Source organism: Balaenoptera borealis (genome assembly GCF_965194805.1).
Source record: "Balaenoptera borealis genome assembly, chromosome: 4".
In the NCBI taxonomy this organism is placed as follows: domain Eukaryota; kingdom Metazoa; phylum Chordata; class Mammalia; order Artiodactyla; family Balaenopteridae; genus Balaenoptera; species Balaenoptera borealis.
In genome coordinates this window covers 129,580,483-129,594,946 of record NC_138861.1, presented here as the reverse complement: position 1 = coordinate 129,594,946, position 14,464 = coordinate 129,580,483, and the positions used below count along the sequence as shown (strand labels likewise).

Genomic DNA, 14,464 nt, shown 5'->3' with positions numbered 1-14,464 from the left:
GTTTTATGAAACTAACTAAAAAGATTTCATGATTCATTAATGTTACTTTTCTAACAGATCAATAAATTATTGAAAACAGTCACAAAAAATTCATTGTCAAAGATACACTTCCCAGTTTTTCACTTGACACTACAAACTGCACTCATTTCAAGCAAAATGTTACTGTAAGTTAGAAAACATTGCACTATTTTAGTCAACCTCCATTTAACTGGGTTGCCAGAATAACTGAGATTCTCCATTTCCTAGTGAATTATATTATTGCTACCCATAGGCTATTAACTTCTTGAAACTGATAATCAACTTTGCAATATACTTGTACCCATTAGCAACTACCGGTTGAGTTGTGTGCTCACCAAGAATTGTTTTCAATTCTGTTTGTGTATTTTTTTGTTATAATTATTAAATTTAATCAAGCGTTATATAAAGTTATGACTGAACGAAAATATGCAGCTGTTTCTATGAAAATTAAGTTGAAATCTTCAGAAAGACTCAATAAACTCCAGTTTCTAAAAAGAAAAAGGCAATTGAATTAAATATGATTAATGTTGCTATAAAATAATGAAAAAAATAATAAAGCAGTGAAAGAATTCTGAATTAAATTGCTGCACAACTTTCCTGCTCTACTTTCAAGGGTGTATTTTTTGAAAGAAGGAAAATCCAACCTGTTCCACCTGGTCCTACATCAGTCAATTAACAAATGAACTTATAGATGTATAAATTTTAAATATGTGTGTATCACTTTCAAAAATAATTCTTCATTTATACACCTTTCAGTTTCCTACAAACTACTGGGGCCTGACTGTTTCAGCTTCTACTGTATTTTTGAGTTAAAATTTATTTGGAATGACAGTGTTTTGAAATTTGTAGAACAGAGACAGAAAAAATAAGAGTTACTAAAATACCATTTATTTTGGATTGGCTATAGAGAAGTAAAAGTTAATGGAAACATTTAACCAGTATCAATTTAAAAAACAAAAACAAAAACACCCCAAAAGCTTCCAGGATCTTGACTTATCCACCTAACATAAAATAGAAGGGAAAACTGAGCTTGCCCCATAAAATGATAATATACATTCTCTCACATCAAATACTGATACAAACAAAAGGAATCTTCGTAAGCTGTTCCAAATTCTGCTAATATAAATATCATCACTAGTACGGAAAACAGAATCTGGGCGTGGACACATGTGCCAGACTGTCATTACTGAGGCTGACCAACTACAGAGACTTATATAGCCATCGAAACTATAAGCTAAGGGGTGTTTCCAGGACTGGCGGAAACTTTGCTCTGCAACTTTATTTTTTACTAGCCATTGTTAACAGGATTACATGTTTATAAAAACAAAGGCTAAAAATATTTTCATAATCATAACTGTGCTAGCCATTGACAGCTTTTCATGCAACAGTTAGTCTACTCCCCAAACACAGTTTTATTGCCACACCTGGTCCTTCCTTGACTTTCAGTTTTAGAAACTACACCACACTGCCTACTAGTCTACTTTTTTTTATTTCACTCTTTCCTCTTCTTACAAGTATTTTTATGGGTCCAGTCTTCTTCTTTCACACTATCTGGAGGTCTGTGTTACTGCTTCCTGTAATTAAAATGTATGATACCTTCCCTCAAAGGAAGGCTATTAACTACTGATAAAGAAAAGAGTGTTTGGATTGAAGGACTAAGAGAAATAAAATGTCTGCAGACATTTAGGGGATGATGAATTCTTCAATGTGCCTAAAGCCCTGGGCTGGATAAGGATAGGATGTGGAAGGATGAGGGAATTTGGGGGCCAAGTTATATGAGAGTATTAAAAAAAATCCAACTCTAATGAGAAGTCTGTCCAATTGCATATCCTTTAAAAATACCAGAAATTTTAACTGCATCAAAAATTATGCTCCTTGATAAATACAAATAAAACAAGTCTTTTTTTTTTTTTTTTTAATAGCCAAGAGCTAAGAATGATGAAAATGAAGTAAAAACACATCTGGCTTTTAGGCAAATTTAATTTCAGTCAAGCTCCAAGATAAATAAAATCAATTCATTTAACTTGCAAATTGTAATATTCTCTCATTCTTCTCAGTATTTTGTGTTGCTTCTCATATTTAAAAGGAGCCCTGGCACTATATCTGGATCTCTTCTTTTTTATTTGTTTGTTTCCATCTGCAAAATGTGGGATTTGGGCATTTTTCTTCATGATACAAGACAGAAAACTCTAGGAAAATGAGTGATTTGTAGATCTAAAAAAATAATAATTTTATAGTTAGTAATATTATCCAGTATCATTTAACTGCAATCTAAAAAGGATCAGCTAGAACTATATTCAATATCTTGTAATAACCTATGATGAAAAGGAATCTGAAAAAGAATATATATATATATATATATATATATATATATATATATATATATAAAGCTGAATCACTTTGCTGTGCACCTGCAGCTAACACAACATTGTAAATTAACTATACTTCAATTTAAAAATAAATAAAATTAAATTAAAAGGACAAGGTATTAATTTCCACAAAATCTTAAAACCAGTGGACATATCCTGCGAAAGGAGAGGTCTGAGCATCTCTTGGACTTTGTAAGGAACATGACTTCATCAAGACAAAAACTTGGAAACCAATCAATTAAGGCAATCTACATATACATCATGTAGGTCAGAGACCCCAGCTTAATGGCCTGAGTTTGTTTGGTATTCACATACCAGACTATCATTTAAAAACTTTGATTGGCTGTTGTTTTCATTGTGGAAAAAAAGGAGAAAAGAGTTGATTTGAGTTTTAAATTTTGGTTCTCAGCCTATCCCCGTTTTCTTCTGTTTCATCATTCTTTCCCATCCATCAATCACAGCAATCCAGAAAGAGGCCTAGGGAGACGGGAAAACAGGATAGAAGCCTGCTCGTCGCACACATGTTCAAGCCTCTTCTGGCTTCCGGCCTTCAGTTTGAAGTGATCACCAATTTCTTTGCGGAGCTCAGGTCGAAAGTCACTTCCTCAGAGACACCTTCCCTGACCTGCCTATCTAAGCCGCACAACACACCCCAACATCGCTCACTCTCCAGCTCCTTATCTTACCTGAGTTTTCTTCACAGCATTATCTCCATATAGCAGTTCCTATTTACTCATTTATTTATAATAATAATAAGAGCTAACTTGTTGAACGTCCAGTATGAGCCAAGTACTCTTTTCAGTGTTTTACAAGCTCTAAATCATTCGATCCTCATTTAACCCTATGAAGTAGAAACTAATGTTCTCTACTTTTAACAGATAGAAAAAAGCACTGGAGCTTAAATAACCTACCCAAGGTTATACAGGCAGAGCCAGGCTACCTCCAGGAAGTCTGACTCCAGAGCCTGGTTCCCCACTAATGAGTTACCCAACCTCCAAAAGGTCAGGGATTTTGTTTATTTTTTCCACCGATATGTTTCCTGTGGCTAAAACTGTACCTAGTACAGAGAGGCTTCTCAATCAATACTGTATTTGTAGAATGAATAAAATGAATGAGTGAAAAAGTGAATGAATAAGAGGGTGAAAGTGTAACTATAGAAGAATTAGGAAACAAATTCATTCCATATAGCATGTCAAACCTGGATCAGAAGCATTCCAGAAAATTCAAATTAGCAAAGACAGCCAGGGTCAGGATGTGGGTAATTAGTTAACTGTAACAGGGGAACTGACTGTTCTGAACTTTTAAAATCATTTTACTCATTCTGATCTACAAGGGTTTTAGTGTTGAATACCTTCTTCCTTAGGCAGGGAATATCTCTAATTCTTTTTGAGCCTTTTTGATAAAATGAGTATTCTAAGGTCAGTTTGAATTTTTCAGTATCGCCTATTTTTTAATCACAGAGGAGGAAAGCCTACAACAAAATCCTGTTTCTCGTATAAAGTAGTATGATTACTGTGTCAGAAAGATCTAAGTAAATGTTTGATTAAAAAGCTAGGAGAGATGCTGTCAGTGAAAACTGCTAAACCATAGCATGCTGTGTTAAGAGGCACTATTCTTAGGAGGAGGTACAATTTCCATTTTAAAATTACTGGAGATGGTTTATGTGCATAATTTGGAGGGCAAGACAAAGCACAAAGCAAGCAAGTTTTGGGAGAAAATGAACCTGCATAAACTGGTTACACAACTGGTTTAAAGGGAAATGGGAAGTTAAAAATGAAAGTTCTTGCTATAATTTTCTGTTATGTAGACCACAGCTTGTTGATTGGTGTTTAAATGAAGTTGGGTCATATGACATATTTTTGAACTGCAATCCTTAAAGCAGTGGCTTTCAAATTTTCAAATAATGCTGTAATATTAGGAGGAATTATCATTGTTTGGAAGACTGGTAGAATTCAGGGCTCACACCGATTTCAGGGTTTATAAACATTACATTTATTGGAAAACTTTTGTAAAACAATACCCCATGTGAAACCAAAGACAGTCAACTTATGAAAATCAGAGCTAATCAGATGGAAGTCAGAAAGGGGAACGAAACAACCCATCTGCTCACTCCCTCTCCCCTCTGTGGCCTCTGCAGAACTTAAGACACCATTCACACAGGCATCGCTGGGCTGGCTGGATAAACTAGCAACTTTTTTCTTCTTTTTAACATCTTTATTGGAGTATAATTGCTCTACAATGGTGTGTTAGTTCTGCTTTATAACAAAGTGAATCAGCTATACATATACATATATCCCCATATCTCCCCCTGTTGCATCTCCCTGCCACCCTCCCTATCCCACCCCTCTAGGTGGTCACAAAGCACCGAGCTGATCTCCCTGTGCTATGCAGCTGCTCCCACTAGCTACTGATTTTACACTTGGTAGTGTATATATGTCTATGCCACTTTCTCACTTCGTCCCATCTTACCCTTCCCCCTCCCCGTGTCCTCAAGTGCATTCTCTATGTCTGCGTCTTTATTCCTGTCTCGCCCCTAGGTTCTTCAGAACCATTTTTTTTTTCCTTTTAGATTCCATATATATGTGTTAGCATATGGTATTTGTTTTTCTCTTTCTGACTCACTTCACTCTGTATGACAGATTCTAGGTCCATCCACCTCACTACAAATAACTCAATTTCATTTCTTTTTATGGCTGAGTAATATTCCATTGTATATATGTGCCACATCTTCTTTATCCATTCATCTGTTGATGGACACTTAGGTTGCTTCCATGTCCTGGCTACTGTAAATAGAGTTGCAATGAACATTGTGGTACAGGACTTTTTGAATTATGGTTTTCTCAGGGTATATGCCCAGTAGTGGGATGGCTGGGTCGTTATGGTAGTTCTATTTTTAGTTTTTTAAGGAACCTCCATACTGTTCTCCAGAGCAGCTGTATCAGTTTACATTCCCACCAACAGTGCAAGAGGGTTCCCTTTTCTCCACACCCACTCCAGCATATACTGTTTGTAGATTTTTTGATGATGGCCATTCTGACCGGTGTGAGATGATATCTCATTATAGTTTTGATTTGCATTTCTCTAATGATTAGTGATGTTGAGCATCCTTTCATGTGTTTGTTGGCAATCTGTATATCTTCTTTGGAGAAATGTCTATTCAGGTCTTCTGCCCATTTTTGGATTGGGTTGTTTGTTTTTTTGATATTGAGCTGCATGAGCTGCTTGTAAATTCTGGAGATTAATCCTTTGTCAGTTGCTTCGTTTGCAAATATTTTCTCCCATTCTGAGGGTTGTCTTTTCATCTTGTTTATGGTTTCCTTTGCTGTGCAAAAGCTTTTAAGTTTCATTAGGTCCCATTTGTTTATTTTTGTTTTTATTCCTATTTCTCTAGGAGGTGGGTCAAAAAGGATCTTGCTGTGATTTATGTCATAGAGTGCTCTGCCTATGTTTTCCTCTAAGAGTTTGATAGCATCTGGCCTTACATTTAGGTCTCTAATCCATTTTGAGTTTATTTTTGTGTATGGTGTTAGGGAGTATTCTAATTTCATTCTTTTACATGTAGCTGTCCAGTTTTCCCAGCACCACTTATTGAAGAGGCTGTCTTTTCTCCATTGTATATTCTTGCCTCCTATGTGAAAGATAAGGTGACCATATGTGCATGGGTTTATCTCTGGGCTTTCTATCCTGTTCCATTGATCTATATTTCTGTTTTTGTGCCAGTACCATATTGTCTTGATTACTGTAGCTTTGTAGTATAGTCTGAAGTCCGGGAGCCTGATTCCTCCAGCTCCGTTTTTCTTTCTCAAGATTGCTTTGGCTATTCAGGGTCTTTTGTGTTTCCATACAACTTGTGAACTTTTTTGTTCTAGTTCTGTGAAAAAGGCCACTGGTAGTTTGATAGGAATTGCATTGAATCTGTAGATTGCTTTGGGTAGTATAGTCATTTTCACAATGTTGATTCTTCCAATCCAAGAACATGGTATACCTCTCCATCTGTTTGTATCATGTTTAATTTCTTTCATCAGTGTCTTATAGTTTTCTGCATATAGGTCTTTTGTCTCCTTAGGTAGGTTTATTCCCAGGTATTTTATTCTCTTTGTTGCAATGGTAAATGGGAATGTTTCCTTAATTTCTCTTTCAGATTTTTCATCATTAGTGTATAGGAATGCAAGAGATTTCTGTGTACTAATTCTAGCAACCTTTTTTAACATGGAGAAGTTTATGAAGCATAAAATCACTATGTTATCTAATAGCACAAAAAATCTTTTAATTTTTAACTGTCCTTTGAGCACAAAAGCTCAAGGAGATATACTTGTGTGAAGTATATCTAAGATAAAATTATTATCATTGACCACCAAAAGCTTTATAAACCCCCACCAAATTTTTCTATATTGTGAAAGGAACATGTGCTTTGGAGTCAGTACAATCTATGTGTGGTCTCTACCTCTAGCACAAGATCTGGCACATATTAGATACCCCACAAACTCAATTCTATTATTATCTTCTGAAATCACCTCATCTGCACATATTGGATCTCTCCTCTGTCCCTTCTCGCTTGCATCTGTTCCTTATGAATCACTCTCACGTTCTTGCCATCACCACCTCAGAGCTCCACATTCTTTGCCTTGATTCTGTTGGTTTCCATGAGCTTCTACCTAAAAACTGTCAGTAACCATGTTCTCAAGTACACATCACATGCACCTGGCCCACTTAACTTTGGAGCAATACTAAATAGAAAGAGGCAGATGCTCTAACTGCTTATCTTCTACTGAAATGTTACATTTGATTCTTTTCCTTTCTTTGTGTATTAATTTATAGGCTTTCTTAGAGCCTCCGGGATAGACATCATACTCTTCTTTTATAGAACTTTCCACTATTGCAATTAATATCAGACCTGTCTTCTCTTTCACAAGATACGTTTTCACCATGTTTCTTAGTTGTGTAATATTTGATTAGTATCTCTCTCCCCAGCTCAACTGTTTGGTCTGTGATGGAAAGAATTCTGTGGCAACTTGGTACCTCCCGGAGTTGGGCAAAATAGTGGCCAGTATCTGTCTCATTTATCATTTTGTTGTGCACAAAATAGGCACTCAGTATATATTTGTTGAATATGGGAGTGGATGAATGAATGAATCTTTCTGCTCTGAAAATGTGTTAAATAATTCAAACTGCTTCTCTCTGAAATCTCCAAATAAATATCCCCCTTGAGTGAAGTCTTCCAGTAATTCCTAGTTATCCCAGAATGCATTGAAACTCATCAAAAACCTTATACGGCTTCTGAAAGAACATGGAGAGATAACAACAACAACAACAACAACTGCAGTGTGATACAGAATTACTCTCTTTCTTAACGTTATATCTTTTGGATGTCTTAAACAATGCAAAAGTTAGGGGCACTGACCCTCCAAACAGCCGAAAATCCAGATATAACTTGCAGTCGGCATATAACTTATAGTCAGATATAACCTATAGTATCCGTAGTTCCGCATCCTCAGATTCACCCAACCACCAATGGTGAGTACTGAATTATATACTATTGAAAAAAATCTGCATAAAAATGGACTTGTGCGGTTCAAACCTGTGTTGTTCAAGGTTCAACTATATTGTTTTCCTAACTGATTTCCTATTAAGAAACTCCAAAAGAAAAAGAACCAGTTTCAAAAATATATTTGTACTATCTTTCAGTTTTTAATAAAGTGTAAATTAATGTCATCCATTGGCTCTTTATTCTGCAGTTCAGTAGTGTGTGGCTTCTAGTTAACACTGAAATATATCTAAAAGGAAACGGCTGTCTTTTTCCCTCCTCCATCCCAATCCCAGTCCTCCATCTGCAAACAAAAAGTATTATTTTTTCTGCCCCCCTTTCCTCTTTTATGCCCAAAATAGGAGGGGAAAAAAGTACTCATACCCAAATCACATACTACTTGCTGGACCTACTAATTTACACAATGGCTGAGTTTGGGGTTAAATAAATATGCTTAAAAGCCAAAATAAAATCCATCATTTGGCATCAAACTAATGTTTGACTGATATTCCACTAAAACTTTGAGTTCCATTGCTCCACAAAGTTAGGGTAGGATTCTAAAACTATCATTTGTGGTGAGAATGGTATTCTACATCAGGCCATCACTTTTTCATTTCTGATATTCAGCCCTTTTACTGTATGATCTGTTGCCTCAGAAATTTGGGGAAAGACTAAACTGGAGTGGCATGAGTGAGAGCAAGGGAGAAGAATATAATTTAGAGGGAGATACCATGGAAACTAGATATGGCTAAGAAAGCACACAGATATCAAGTGGATTACTCATTGTCATCTTCTTCATTCTGTCCTTAATAATAGCAAATGGCTAAATGAGATTGCATCAAGTTTACAGATTTTAATCTCAAATGTTTTAACAGTCTTTCCATTTGCTGATAAAACCTTCTAAAGGCTGCCCCTGTATTTACAAGTCTGTATAAAATTAAAGTTGATCATAAAAATTTTAACATATCATCTGACTATGAGAGCATTGGTTTTCAAAGCACTAGCTATGAGGAAAAAAAGAAACAAACAACAACAACAAAAAAGCAAATCTATTTCAGACTTAAACTATAGATTGCTTGTCAGAAAGCTAGCAAAGATAGGAAATAAATTTTAATATGAAAGACATGAAAAAAATAAAAGCTGATCATTTAAGACATGTGCTTATTTCTAAGACTGCCCATACTTTGAGGACTGCAGATAAAAACACTTCATGTTGCCCTGCACGAATGTTACTGTACTATGATCTGATTCGTTGAATATCAGGAGTTACTGTATCTGCATTCTAAATAGGCACTTCCCAGAAAATATTCTGTAGGTACAACTGGAAGACTTCCAGAAGCCCTTTGGAAGAGGAAGAATCTAAGAAGCCCCAGTCTTGATCATATTCCTTTTTGTCTTTATCTAAATTCAGATATCTGGATCATCACAAACTACTCCAAACTGACGTTCCTTATGGAAACAGAGGTAAATGGGCCCATTTTAGTGTCAAAATATTTAACTAATGTTTATTGAGCACCCACTAAGTGCAGGTGCTGTACTTGTTTCTGGGAACAGAGTAGGGTAGACAGCAAGACAAGCATGGTCTGTGCCCTCCTGAGCACTCACAGTCTTATTGGGGGAAATACTGAATTAGAAAGTTAAGAAATATCACATAGGTTATTATAAATACTGAAAAGGTCCCTGAAAGACACAGAGTGATGGAAATATTGACGGAGGGTGGGGAGAGTGGAGGGGATCTTGGGAATTCACCATCATCAAATCCTAAATTGCCAAAATGAATTTGGATAATATTATGAATAGTGGATTTTTCATGTATTTGAAATAATTATTATGATCTTTTTACTGTTTCCTTCATAATTTGTTGGTTTATTTATCTGCATATAAGGCTAAACACAGTACCACTAAAACCTTTTGCTTTGAGGTAACCAGACCATAACTTACACCTTTTCCAAAATTGTTTATGTTTATATCTTGCAAAGTGTTTAGATGCCATCAAGGCTGAAATTGGTTTCAATCTTTTTGGAAGCAGAATGTTCATGTTTTTGGTTACTGACCAAAAAGCATGTATTTATTTGAAATAGTATGTGCACAAAAATATGCTAACTTTATCCCAGGACATTAGTAACTTAAGTACCAAGTTTTTAAAATGTAGTCAGTTGTTTCTAAAACAATGGAATTCTTTTCCCTGATCATAGTGTTGGTGAACATTGACTGTATTTTCTCATGTCTTTTGAAACTCTCATGAGGGAGGACAATGTTTTGAAATGTTATCTGGTGATTGTTTATTCCTGGTCATTCTTGCTGCCCTGATGTTCTTCACCTACCACATGAGGCATTCTCAGACTCAAGAGGGCAGAAGCCAACCAAAAGCAAAGGTGATGAAGCTCAGACTTTGACTTCTAAAGCTAACACTTAATGCTCTCTTCAGAGATGACAATTGTAGGAATCCAAGCTTTTTAGAAAAGGAAAAGAATCTTCTAAATTATAATAATAATAAAGGTATTTTAAATAGCAACAAGCAGAGACTGCCAACCAAAGAACATAGGGTTTTTACCATAAACCACAGAGTAAAAAAAAAGCATATAAATGTTTGAGTTCCAAATGTTAATTTCAAGGATTTCAGCTACCAACTTTTTATGATGAGCCTTTTACATTTTTTTTAGTTCAGGGGCTGAATATACAATAGAGCCTCAAGTGAGGTTCTCTTGGTGCAGGTTATGGAGAGTTGCAGACATGATCCTGGCAATTTGTATGAAAAGTGATCATACCTTAAATGTATCAAGAAAGATCTCTGTTCAATATCTTATTTTGGATAGGTCACAATGACGATTTTTAGTATTGAAGAACTGGGTGGCTTAAACAACAGAAAGAAGAGGAAGAGGCACCACAGCTCTCTCTCCACCATGTGAAGACACAGCACAAAGGCAGCCATCTGCAAGCCAGGAAGAGGAGCTTCACCAGAATCCAACCATGCTGGCAACCTGATCTCAGACTTCCAGCCTCCAGAACTGGAGAAAATAAATTTCTGTTGTTTAAGCCACCCAGTCTACGGTATTTTGTAATGGCAGCTTCAGCCGACTAATACAGGGAATGATTGTTCTTCAGTACTAAAAATCATCGTGACCTATCCAAAATAAAATCTTTCTTGATACATTTAAGCTATGATCACTTTTCATACAAATTGCCAGGATCATGTCTACAACTCTCCATAACCTGCACCAAGAGAACCTCACTTGAGGCTCTATTGTATATTCAACCCCTGAACTAAAAAACTTTAAAGGGCTCACCATAAAATGTTGGTAGGTGAAATCCTTGAAATTAACATTTGGAACTCAAATAAACATTTAATGGTCAAACACATATAATACTATAAGTAAACAAGTCTAATTTTCAAAGGTATAAAATTTCTAATTAAAAAAGCCCTGACCTTGCCTCTTCTTTGCCTTATGATTATGTAAAGTTTCACTTTCATTATCTTGCCAATTTCCTACCTTCTCTTCCTACTCCCACTGAGATTTTCTTAAGCCTTTTCTTTTTATGTATTATGAATAAATTCAATGCAGTTGTTTGGGATTCATTCCAAGTAAAGAACAATGAAACTTTAGCTTTTGATTTTTATATTCATAAGTTGTTTTTGGAAAGGCACCATTTGAGAAACACTAGTAGTAATTGCCTGCTATGCAGAGTTGTGAAGGATCAGTACCCACAACTGCAATTTACTTGAAAGCAAAGCACCAGGAGCCCACAAAATGCTTTCAGTCTAGTGCCAAACCTAAAATTCATTCGCTGGAAAGAACTGTTCCTTCCACTGGAAAAGACACATACCAAATTAAGAAGGCTTCTCTGTGTTTGTCTTGGGAATGGCTTAGTCATTGGGCCCTAAGTAAAATATTCATGCGGGCTGGAGGTGGCGGTTACACTGCAGCAACGAACGATCTCAAAATTTCAGTTGCTTACAAAAAGGGTTGACTTGTTGTTGGTGGAATTAATACAGATAGACTGCATTGTCACTCTTTGACTTCATACCAGAAAACAGGATGATGAAGCAGGCTCCGTCTTCATTTTTCTGATTATCATGGCAGAGGGAAAAGAAGAAATGGTGAACCTCACATGGCTCTTAAAATTTATGCTCAGAAGCGACATATATGACTTCTGTTCATTTTCACCAGCCAAAGCAAGTCACATGGCCAGTCTGATGTCAATGGGTCAGGGAAATATAATCCTTCCCTTGGGAGGAGCTTCAAACATCTGGGAACAATAATACAACTTAGCACAACAGCTTCCTATATAACCACATACTAAATTATGATATATTCATTAACAAATAGCTATAAGGTTTTATTTAATACTTTTCTACTTAATAATATTTAACCTCTACTGTATTTTATCCCCATTTTAAAGATGAAGCTACTGAGGCTTAGTGAAGTTAACTTGTTCTCTGTTGCATAGACAGTAAGTGATGAGGTAGAGCCGACTCAAAGCTTTTGTAAATTGCCATTATCCACACTATCAGTAACAATTTGTTGGTTTTGTGCTTCAACTTGTGCTCAAAACTACTTTATTATTTTTTTCTTTTTTCTTTCTAAACTGGGTTATCTTAAGGTACAGCAACATAGGTCCCTTGAATAATACATCAGTCTAGCACTTGCAAGAGAGCAGCATACCTGAGAGTAAGGTGAAGAGAATGAAGCAGTTGCCTCAAATGAGCTCAGCTCAGTGGACTGTCAAACAAAGACCCACTCACATAAACCATGAAGGGATCTAGGGCAACAAGAAGTTTAGCTTCTAAACTAAATTATTCCTGACTTGTGAGCTCTGATAATTTAAAATTGAGCAGAACTAACTGTATCATTTGTAATGTTTTTAATTTGTTTATTTGACTTTGCGGAAGAGTAAATAAATGCAAGAGAGGAGAGTTGGCAAATCTTGATAGTCTTCTGAATTAATAAATTAATTTGATTCAATCTATCAGAAGCCTATTGTCAGCTACAAAAATAACAACAACTTAAATTTTCTTTGTTGGTCAGAAGAGGGCCCCGTGGCATATGACTGGTGCTGCTATCTGTGTCCTCACGGTGACAGCAGTGGTAGTATCCTGTGTACACATGTAGAGCTAATACCCAGAACTCAATTCATCAAGCCAGTGATCCATTCAGAAAACTGGATAAGTGGTATTGAAATGCTTCCCGTGAATAAGCCCAAAGGGAATTGCTTGGGTTTTTTGTTTTGTTGGGTTTGGGTTTGCTTAGAATAGCTTAAGGTGCCCTTTCTTTTTTCCTTTTGCCTTTATTTTATAGGACTTGTTCTGACTGTGGAAAACAAGTACAGGAGATTCTCTCAGTATTACCTTTGCCCCAGGCCACCTCAGACCTTTATGCTCACATATTAGTAAACAAAGCAGGTGCCCTCTGGAATCTCTGGGACCTTTAGGAGGCATGTGAAGCAGAATAAAAAGGGTGGTCTCATCTCCTTCTTTAATATTTCTCATGGTTGGAACGTTCCACTTTCATCATAGATTTTTATTACTGATTTTTCTGCTATTTTTAAATATGAAGTTGGGCACAAATGTGGAGACCCAATGACCCATTACACACACAAATTGTATACAAAAACAACATAAGTAAATAAACAATAAACAAAATTATCTTCATAATCACCAAGTTTGCTCATCTCTGATGTGTCAGTGCACTAAAATTTATAATGCTTCCTGAGTTTGCTCAAGTAATATTTTTTCATTCACTTTCTTGTACGCTGACCAACTATCTTTGCCATGTCCCTTGTTACTTCTTTTTGTGGACCACTGACCACCTGTTATTAATTTATCATTGCCAGTGAACAGGAGGACACCCAGTACTCTGGACCTAGAGAGTGCTTTATTAATCTCATCTTCCATGATTCAGTCTAAAGCAGATTGAAAATAATGTTTCTTTCCCTGTCCCAAAGGATGCTTTCATGTACATTCATGGCTTTAAATCACTAAGTGCAGGTAAGAATACACAGTTTTCAGTCATATGAAGATCAAGAGTATTACGGTTATTCAGAGAAACAGAATCAATAGGAGATATCTATAGATTTATATCTATATCTGTCTATATAATTTTTATATATGGAGACTTATTATGAGGAATTCCTGTATGAAATTATGAAGGCAGAAAAGTACCATGACCTGCTCTCTTCAAGCTACAGATGCAGGAAAGCCAGTGGTATAATTCCAGTCCAAGTCCAAAGGCCTGAGAATCAGGGGAGCTGATGGTGTAAATCCCAGTCCAAAGGTAGGAGAAGACCTATGTCCCAACAAGCAGGCAGGCAGGAAGAAAAAAAGGTGAATTTCTCCTTCCTCCACCCTTTGTTCTATTCAGGCCCTCAAGAGATTGAATAATACCTACCCACATTAGGGAGTGCAATCTACTTTACTAAGTCCACTTATTCTAATGCTAATCTTATCCAAATCCAGTCTCACAAACACACTCAGAAATAGTGTGCAATCTGGGTACCTGCTGGTGCAGTCAAGTTGACAAATAAAATTAAGCAGTGTATCAAGTAACCTAAGATA

The 14,464-nt window shown here is 36.1% G+C and overlaps 3 long non-coding RNA genes across 3 annotated transcripts in view; 1 reads left to right on the top strand and 2 right to left on the bottom strand.

Annotated features, from left to right (window-relative positions):
* LOC309627634 overlaps window positions 1-14,464 on the bottom strand; it is a 1,075,643-nt gene that overhangs the window by 703,097 nt on the left and 358,082 nt on the right. The window lies entirely within an intron of this gene.
* LOC309627625 overlaps window positions 1-14,464 on the top strand; it is a 308,607-nt gene that overhangs the window by 13,814 nt on the left and 280,329 nt on the right. The gene's annotated exons all lie outside the window — the stretch shown is intronic.
* LOC309627622 overlaps window positions 1-14,464 on the bottom strand; it is a 339,147-nt gene that overhangs the window by 244,740 nt on the left and 79,943 nt on the right. The gene's annotated exons all lie outside the window — the stretch shown is intronic.